Below are 9,068 nucleotides of genomic sequence, written 5' to 3'. Positions count from 1 at the left end.
TTACCCAAGTTGTGATGACTATTTCCAGACTTTCCCTATATGTTTTAATTAGGGTCTTTTCCTCCCTTTAAATATCTTGTTCCATGACTAAAAACAGCTAAATGATCCCTCTACCATCAGGTATCAAAATGAAAACCTTACTTTTCCTCTTTAACTCCAAGGCAAGAGATATTAGGATTTCACAGAGAATTCATCATTTAATCCCCAATCTTTGATTTCTCTTAAAATTCTTTGGTATTCCATGCATATTTTGCATCCTTAACATGAATTTTACATTGTGGCATTTATTTAATCGTTATTCATGTGATTTTAAATTGACGGGTTTGAAAGTGGGTTAACGGCTTTTTATTTATTATAACTTGAATTGCTTTACCCATGTTTAAATATCTTATTTATGTTTTAAATTGATAGTCTTGGAACTAAATTGGTGCATGATTATAATGGTTGGAATAGGGGACATAGGTTTCCCCAAATTGATGAAATCTTGGCTTGATAATGGCATTAACCTTAACCCAATTTACAATCTTGGTTTTAAATATGAATATGCACATAGTTTAACTTGTCCTTTGAAAACATTGCATTGCATTAAAGGATAAATAGATAATAATGCTTTTTAGAATGCCCTTGATGGCCATGATTTTAGATGTTAAATGGAACTTGGGAGTCTAAAGGTTAAATGGACTGGTTTGGCATAATTAAATTAGCTTGCAAGCGTATTGGTATGATGATACCATATTGGAAAATGCCTTAATAAAGACTCCTTGGTAAGTGCTTGGGTTTATATACAAATTATTTTAATTTGGGATTAAAGGAAATTATGTAGCTCACCGTGAAGGTATAGTCTCGGAGGGACCAACACTGGAAACTATGTTTCCCAATATAGGGGTCTATGTGACTGTGTGCTTGGTACACACTTTATATTATTAATGGCTATCGCCTTGGTGTATTTAGACTTTTCTCGGTACATGTGGCAAACACACATAGCTCGTGGGTGCATTTAGGATGAAGCGAGCTACACAATTCAGGCTAATGGTTTAAACTTTCATGTTCAACCCTTGTCCCTATCCTGACATCCTATATATGTATATATAAATATTATGCATGTGATTTTGACTGGTTTATGGAAATGACATTATTTTATCCCATTCTCCTGAGTTACGTGCCAATGCTCCCCCCGCTATCGTCCCTGGATGCTGTATCATTTCATGATGTAGGGTCTGAGAGATTTTCTGTTACTCCTGTACAGCGTTAGGTGGTGTGGTACATTGGTTTAGTTGTTGTAAAGTGGTAAGCCTCCATCTTTTGGAAAGCCCTGCCACCTCTTTAGGGTTTTTTTTTCATATTTTGAGAATTGCAAATTCTCTTTTATCATGGTTGGGGGTATGTCCCGACCTAGTTTGGTATTTCTAGTTTTAGAGACTTTTGTGGACAGTATTGGGATGATTAGTTGTCTTGTTTCTACTCTTATATTTCACTAGATTCATCTATCTTATTTACTATTTAGTTGGTTTCCGTTGTTTGTTATATTGTACTTTGGAGGTTAGGCTAAGGGGGTGGTCTTCGGCCCACGATGGGCTTGAGATACCTATCACGACTAGGTCCTGGTTCAGGTCGTGACATAAGTATTCAAGTTTAGCTTTCCTCCTTTTTGTTATTTCCACCTCTAAGCTTTCCATCTTTGTTTCAGGTGGTCAGAGTTTATCCCCATGGGGCTGTAGCAACACTCTATACCTAATAAGATTTATGCTATGTAAGATGATACCCACCATCACTGTAACACCGCAAAAAAAATTGAATCCAAGTTTAATACTTCAAGTGAGCATGAGATGTACGTGTTTTACAGAGAATTATAGTGCATACATGTACACATACCTACAAAAATTTTCTCTATGCAAGAGGATACCCATCATCACTGTAACACCTCAAAAAAAATTGAATCCAATTTTAATACTTCAAGTGAGCAGGAGGTGTACGTGTTTTACGGAGAATTATAGTGCATACATGTACACATAACTATTGTGTTTATAAGTTGTGTGATTGCTACTAGTAGGAAAAAGGAATTGAAAAGTCTTGAATCTTAGATTTTCTACTTTTAAGTGGGGCCCACTTTAGTTCCTAAAATATATTAAAGTGATACGAAAATAAGAAGAAGGGAATTTTGGATTGGGAAAAGTCGTACAGTAGTAGTAGCACTTCACAAAAATGGAAAGAAAAGGAAACAAGGGAGAAAACCTTTTTAATTACTATTCGAATAAGAAAGTAAAAAAGGGAAAGATCTTATATTGAGTTCACTGGAACTCTTGGAAAACATAAGGAAGAAACAAAATAGAAGCCCTAATTGTTTCATCTCCCCACCCACCCTTTTCCAACAAATATAGAAAGGAAGAAATTAGTTGGGTTCTTGGTTGTGGTTTTAAAGCGAGAAGAAGCAGTACTACTAGTATCCCCACTGTTTTACCCCCTTCTCTTCTTTCAACATCAAGGAGTCAATTTCATATTTAGAGTTGGGATTGAATTTCAAGAGGTAAATTCTCTATCCCTTTCTTGTAATTATGAATACATATTTAGGGATAGTTAATTTGAATCTTGGTACTAGCTCTTAAAGTGGGTTTCTTGAGAAAAAGGGGGGAAATATGAAATTTTGATAAGAGAAGAGTTTTTAGGGATTCCTATCAACTGGATGGTTTTACCCTTGAATTGAATAAGTTGGAAAAGTTAGAATTCATTTTGAATTCTTGTTAAGAAATTCAATTGGTTTTGGGCATAATTGAAGATTATTGGTATACATTTGTTAAATGCATCTACGGGTCATTAATGAACATATATATATCATTCTTGTAGTTAGTAGATTGGCTATCGAATATCTTAAATTGGTGATTAGAAAGATAAAGGTTCGGATTACTACAGTTGCTAGTAAAGCATTAAGGTATGTAAAGCTAAACCTTCTCTCACCCCTAAGGCACCACCCTACGTCATGTGTTCCTTCTTATCAATGTTAAGATAATTCTCATAAATACGAAGATAGAACCTTTATATTGTCATACTAATCATTCCCTTGTTCTACCATTGAGCTTATATGTATTCATCTTGCCCTCCTTGTGTCAATTCTTTAAAATATTTTATATTATTATAAATCCCTTTACTTAGAAGTTCTTATGTCTTATGTTATATATATATATCACAAGTTAGGAATAAAATTAAATAATAATACATAATTGTAGTTGTATGTGTTAGCTAAATGATCGTTACCATTATTCATATGTCATAGGTACCGACGGGAGGGTACCTAGGTTTGGCATGGCATATCGCTCGACATGATTCTATACACAGTATCAAGACCCAACCATCATAGTGATCCCAACCATTGGGCATACCCACCTTTATGGCATCATTTGTATTTGGAGTCAGCTAAAATGTTATGCACTAGTTTCCCCTGACTTGAGCCAACATATGGCATATATGGACAGCGGGTAGACCTTCATAGTGAGTCCTTGGTCGAGGCGTACCGGGTTATAGACTGTGATTACAGTTATATAGATGGGGCCATGGCAATGAGTGTGTGAGCAACATATGTTTTACACTTTCCCTATATTGCCTTTGATAAGCTATCTGGTGATTATTTGTACTACTTATAGAATAAATACATCACCTAGGCAATGATAGGCCCTGTATTATAATGAGCGCCATTCCAAATAGTATATAAGATGCTAATAAAGTCGGTGCGTAAGTTACAAGTTCATATAGTATACATGTTACTTGTTAGCCCATACGTTTTTCACTTTGATATTTGACTCATATGAGCTTTTGTACTTGTCCAGTTGTTATTCTGTCTGCTTTTATACCAGTAAATATTGTTTATGTACTAATGTCCTAGGGGCACCACATTTTATTGATGCAGGCTCAGATTCTCAGGATAGCAAACGTCCATATTAGGCCCTAGTGCCATTTTCAACTGATATTTTGGTGAGCTCTATCTCTTTCTGGAGCCAATTTATGTCTACTATTTTTTATTATATGTACAGGTCTCTAGTTGGGCATGATGGGTTGTATGCCAACTAATCACTTGTAGTATAGCGTGTTAAACTGACTAGATGCTTCATGGACATCGTGTAGTATTATATTGCATAGTTTTGTTAATGTAACTCCCTTGTGTACATATACAACTCTTATTGAATATCCTACTCGTTATTATCCCATAACCTCGGGTACGCCATAGAGTGCTTGTACAGTAAGTGTATACAGTTCCTGTTTGTACATATTAATTTAGGGCATCACAATCACCTTATCTGACATGACCCAAACCAGGGCCTTGTCGTAATGAGCATCTCAATCCCAACAAGGACATGAGATTTCCCCGCTACATAAACCTAACCACCAACATATACCCAATGTCGGATGAACTCCGAACTAGTAACAAGTTAGAGAATTATTCAACCCAAGGACTTTGGGATAGGTCCATGAACATGACCAACCTGAACAAGTCAAACCATTCCAAAATAATCTAGCAATCAAATCATAATAACCAAATCCATTTTTATGCCACAACATACCCAAGTCCATAGTTTTTCCATACATAGCCTCTAAAGAAAATCCAAGAAATATCCGGTCGAGACATGCCCCCGACCATAACCAAAATCAATATCCAGGTCTAAACTAACAAAGAGATAAAAGAAACTAAAAACAAGAAATGGAGCCTTCTAAAGGATAAAAGCTCACCACTTCAAGTCACCACAAGCTAATCCCGAGTCCAATCACTGAGTAAGAGGTGTAGTATGACCAACGCCTGCATCACGTGGGGATACAATGTCAAAGATAGTTAGCAGTTGTAGCGCTAGCATGTAGCTAAAAGATAGGGATAAAATAATGATAATAGTTCAAACCAAACAACCAATGCACACAACCAATGGAATACATATATATATGTATATATACACCATGTCGGGATAGGGAACGAGATTAGTATGAACTTTGAAATCATTAATTTGGGATGTGTAGCGCCTCCATTCTAAGTTCACCCATGGGCTATATGGGGTTAGCGTCTCCTTATCGAAGAGCCCCGGCACGTGTTATCAGCACGAGCCGGGGAGAATATGAGATGTCTAGTACATCTCCCAAAATATAAGTGTGACATCATGCACACAGTCACTACGACCAAACCTCAAATTGGCAAACATGAGTTTCCAGTTTCGGTCCCCCCGGGACCTCCACCTTCCACGACTTTGCTAACATATCCTGTTTTAAAGTCCAATTTAAAACCATTCATACAAAATCAACCATTTACCAAGGAGTCTTATTTATTAGGCATTGACAGTTGGTGTCGTCATACAAAAATTACAGCTTGCAAGTCTATCCAATTATGTCATACCAAATCCATTATACCAAAGTGACTCCAAAGTTTCTAATTAAACCAAAATATGGCCACCAAGGCCTTTTCAATTTAAACCAGGAATCAAGGCCTTACCATTTAACCATTTAAAACCAAGAAACATGGACACCAAGACCAACAAGGCATTTACAAAACCATTTACAAAACCATTCATACCCATTAAGCCATTGCTTTAATTCAAAACACCATTAACATGTGACTAGAAATTTCTTTTAGACATTTTCACAAACACCTTAAGGGCATAACTTTAACAAGACCAAAACCAAAGTAAAATCCATCAAGTTTAGGGTTACCCATGACCCATTTGTTAAAACACAATCAACAAGCACCCATATGTGCAAACCATCACCAAAAATATGTGAAAATATTAGTTAAATCAAGAGTAAAGAATACTCAACAATTTGCATCAAAACCCTTAACATTGGTTTTCAAAACCATCATTTAAGAATCAAAAACAATGTTTAAAACAACAACAACAACAAACCCAGTGTATTCCCACAGCATGGGGTCTGGGGAGGGTACGATGTATGTAGTCCATACCGCTACCTCCGAAGAGATAGAGAAGCTATTTTTTATAGACCCCCGGCTCAAGATAAAGGATAGTAAATAAGGGGATGGATGAGATAACCAAAATAAATAATAAGAAATAATAAAATAAAAATCATAGAAATATGAGATACGGGAAATAAGAGCAACACGGAATAAGAAAAATAGGAACTAAGAAATAAGAAATAGGCCACCCACCTAGTAGTAACATACACTCACATACTAAAGATAATCTCATCCCTAACTCTGTCCCCTCTAGTAATTCGACACATCCAATGCAACATTCTCATTCCTGCCACCTTCAATTTTTAGATGTGAACGTGCTTAACCGACCAACACTCCGCTCTATACAACATGGCCAAACGAACTTCCAATCTATAGAATTTACCTTTAAGCTTAAGGGGCACCTTCTTATCGCACAACACTCCCGAGGCGATGGGTTCAAAGCCAAGGTGTTTTATTTTCCATATTTATTATGATTCCGTTTTTAAAAAGTATTCCTTTTCCTTGTTTCAGTTGTTGAGTAGATGGGATTATTTCATCCCCAAATTCCTAATCTTCATAGCTCCAATGACTCTCACCCTCCCCACCCCTCTTTTTTGGTAAAGTTTTTTGGTAGCTAGAGCATATAATCCTAGCTTTTATTTGCACAGATATAATGTCTCTTTCTGGTCATACTTTATTAATGGCTCTGTGCCTTATTTTTTTTAATGACTATATGTATCTATCTCTAGTATTATGATAAATGGCTGTTTGTTGCTGGTATTTACATTTGCTTTCCCTTTTCTATGATTTCATTAAGTAATGAATGGTTTTCAAGATGTTTAATGTCTTTCAACAAATGAGTAATCTATTGGAAGATATCAAAATAGATCTTCAAGAGGTTTGATTTCTTTCAACAGATGACCTATCTATTGCAACTCTATTGAAGAACTCAATCCATTAGCAAGAACTATTTTTATTTCTTCTAACAGATGTGTCACCTATTGCAATAGATGTCTCATCTGGTGAAAATATTCTTATACTCTGTTGTATTTATTTAATTTTCTGTTACTTTTTTTTAATTGATGCACAAATCAATTGTTGTACCATAAATAAGAATATATTTTATATAATAAATAGCATACATTACCAACAATGAGTTAAAATTATCAAGTTCATAACTAAAACAATAACAAGACTATTCACTATTACAATAATTATGGTGCATTTTGATCCACACATGTTGTTATTTTATGGCCAACTGTCTTACATATGAAACACTTATTTTTTTTCTTATAGAAAATAATCAAACAAATATAGGCATCTATTGCAACGGATGACTAACCTATTGGAAGAAATCAAAACAAGTCTTGCTAGTTGTTTGATTTCTTCTAAAAAATGATTCATGTGTTACGATAGATGACTAACCTATTAGAAGGAATCAAAATAGGTCTTGCTAGTTTTTTGATTTTTTCCAATAGATGACCCATGTGTTGCAATAGATGACTAAACTGTTGGAAGAAATCAAAATAGGTCTTCAAGAAGTTTAATTTCCTCTAACAGATAACTCATCTATTGCAATAGATAGGTCATCTTTTGTAAGATATCAAAAGAGATCTTAAAGCGATATGAAATTATCAAATAGATATAGACAGTTGTTGCAACAGATGACTAACCTGTTGCAACAGATGACTCATCTGTTGAAAATTATCAAACAGATATAAATACATGTTGAAACAAATGACTAATTTATTGCAATAGATGACCCATCCATTTGATATTATCAAACAGATATAGACATCTATTGCAACAGGCTATACACTTAATTGATCATGTAATTACTACGTAATTCATTGAAATTGCAATTGAACTTATATATTTAAAGGTAACTATAGTTAAATTAATTTATTTATTATTAATCATGATTTAATATGAAGTATTTCACATCAAATTAGTAAATTGATCACTCTTCATTCGCCTTCTTTTCGGTTTGCTTGGGTCAACATATGGAGGAGGTATTTCTCTCTCCATAATCTCCACATGAACAAGCCACGAATCTTCAAGAGGTACCGAATTAATATCCTCATAATATTTAATTATGTATTTTTCCGTCAAATAATATAGAGATGATTATTCATTAATCTTGTTTTCAAATTGTGCTTCATATTGGGCTCGGAGCATTGTCATAGCATATGGACAAGGTATTTTGTTCACATCCAAAAACTCTACATGTACAAGTTCTTATCTGAAGATCGACCATGACAACATCACCATGACTGGTGATACTGAACTTGTAATTGTCTATTTGGTGGGTCAATACCTTATTTTTTAAATTGATGTACTTTGATATTTATTTTTTCATGACAACATCACTATGACGATCAACAATAATTATTATTGAATCCTTCATTAATGGTAACTAAAAAAATTATTTAAAATATTAATAATGATAGAATAGTAAAATGGAGTGGCTATGTAATAGTAAAATGGAGTGGCTATGTACAACAACAAAATTATATGCACTATCATTGTCCCAACAGATAAGCATTTGTTGCAACAGATGACTCATCTGTTGTTATAGATGACCTATTTGTTGGGTACAAGTTTAAAATCAGTAGCACAATCCAACAGGTACGTCATATGCTGCAATCAATGACTCATTTGTTGCAACAAATAACTTATATGTTGGATTGAGTTGTTGTAACATGAATTCAATCAGTAGGTGATCTGCCGCAACAACGCCATATGTTGTAATATGTGACTCATTTGTTGGAAATACTTTAACAATAGTGAAAACAATCCAACAGTTGTTGTATTCATATACAACAGCTGTTGAATACGCTAGTGAAAAAATTGCTGAAAAGGCAGCAGATATACCAGATGAGAAATTAAACTAAAAGTCATTAATTTTACTTATCAAAATCACCAATAAGTAATTTCCACTAATATATGAATAAAATTGGCTCCAAAAATTTGGTTCAATAGTAATAGTTGTGGCAGCAACAATAACAACAATAATGTAACGACAGAAGAAGAAGAAGAAGAAGAAGAAGAAGAAGAAGAAGAAGAGAGAGATAAGGGAGAAGAAGAAGTGCAATTTTTTCCCTCCTTTTTTAGTTTTAAGGTTTTATATAGATGAACCAAAGTGTAAGTC

Source organism: Capsicum annuum, unplaced genomic scaffold (assembly GCF_002878395.1).
Source record: "Capsicum annuum cultivar UCD-10X-F1 unplaced genomic scaffold, UCD10Xv1.1 ctg1706, whole genome shotgun sequence".
Taxonomy (NCBI): domain Eukaryota; kingdom Viridiplantae; phylum Streptophyta; class Magnoliopsida; order Solanales; family Solanaceae; genus Capsicum; species Capsicum annuum.
Note: the sequence above shows the minus strand (reverse complement) of the source record.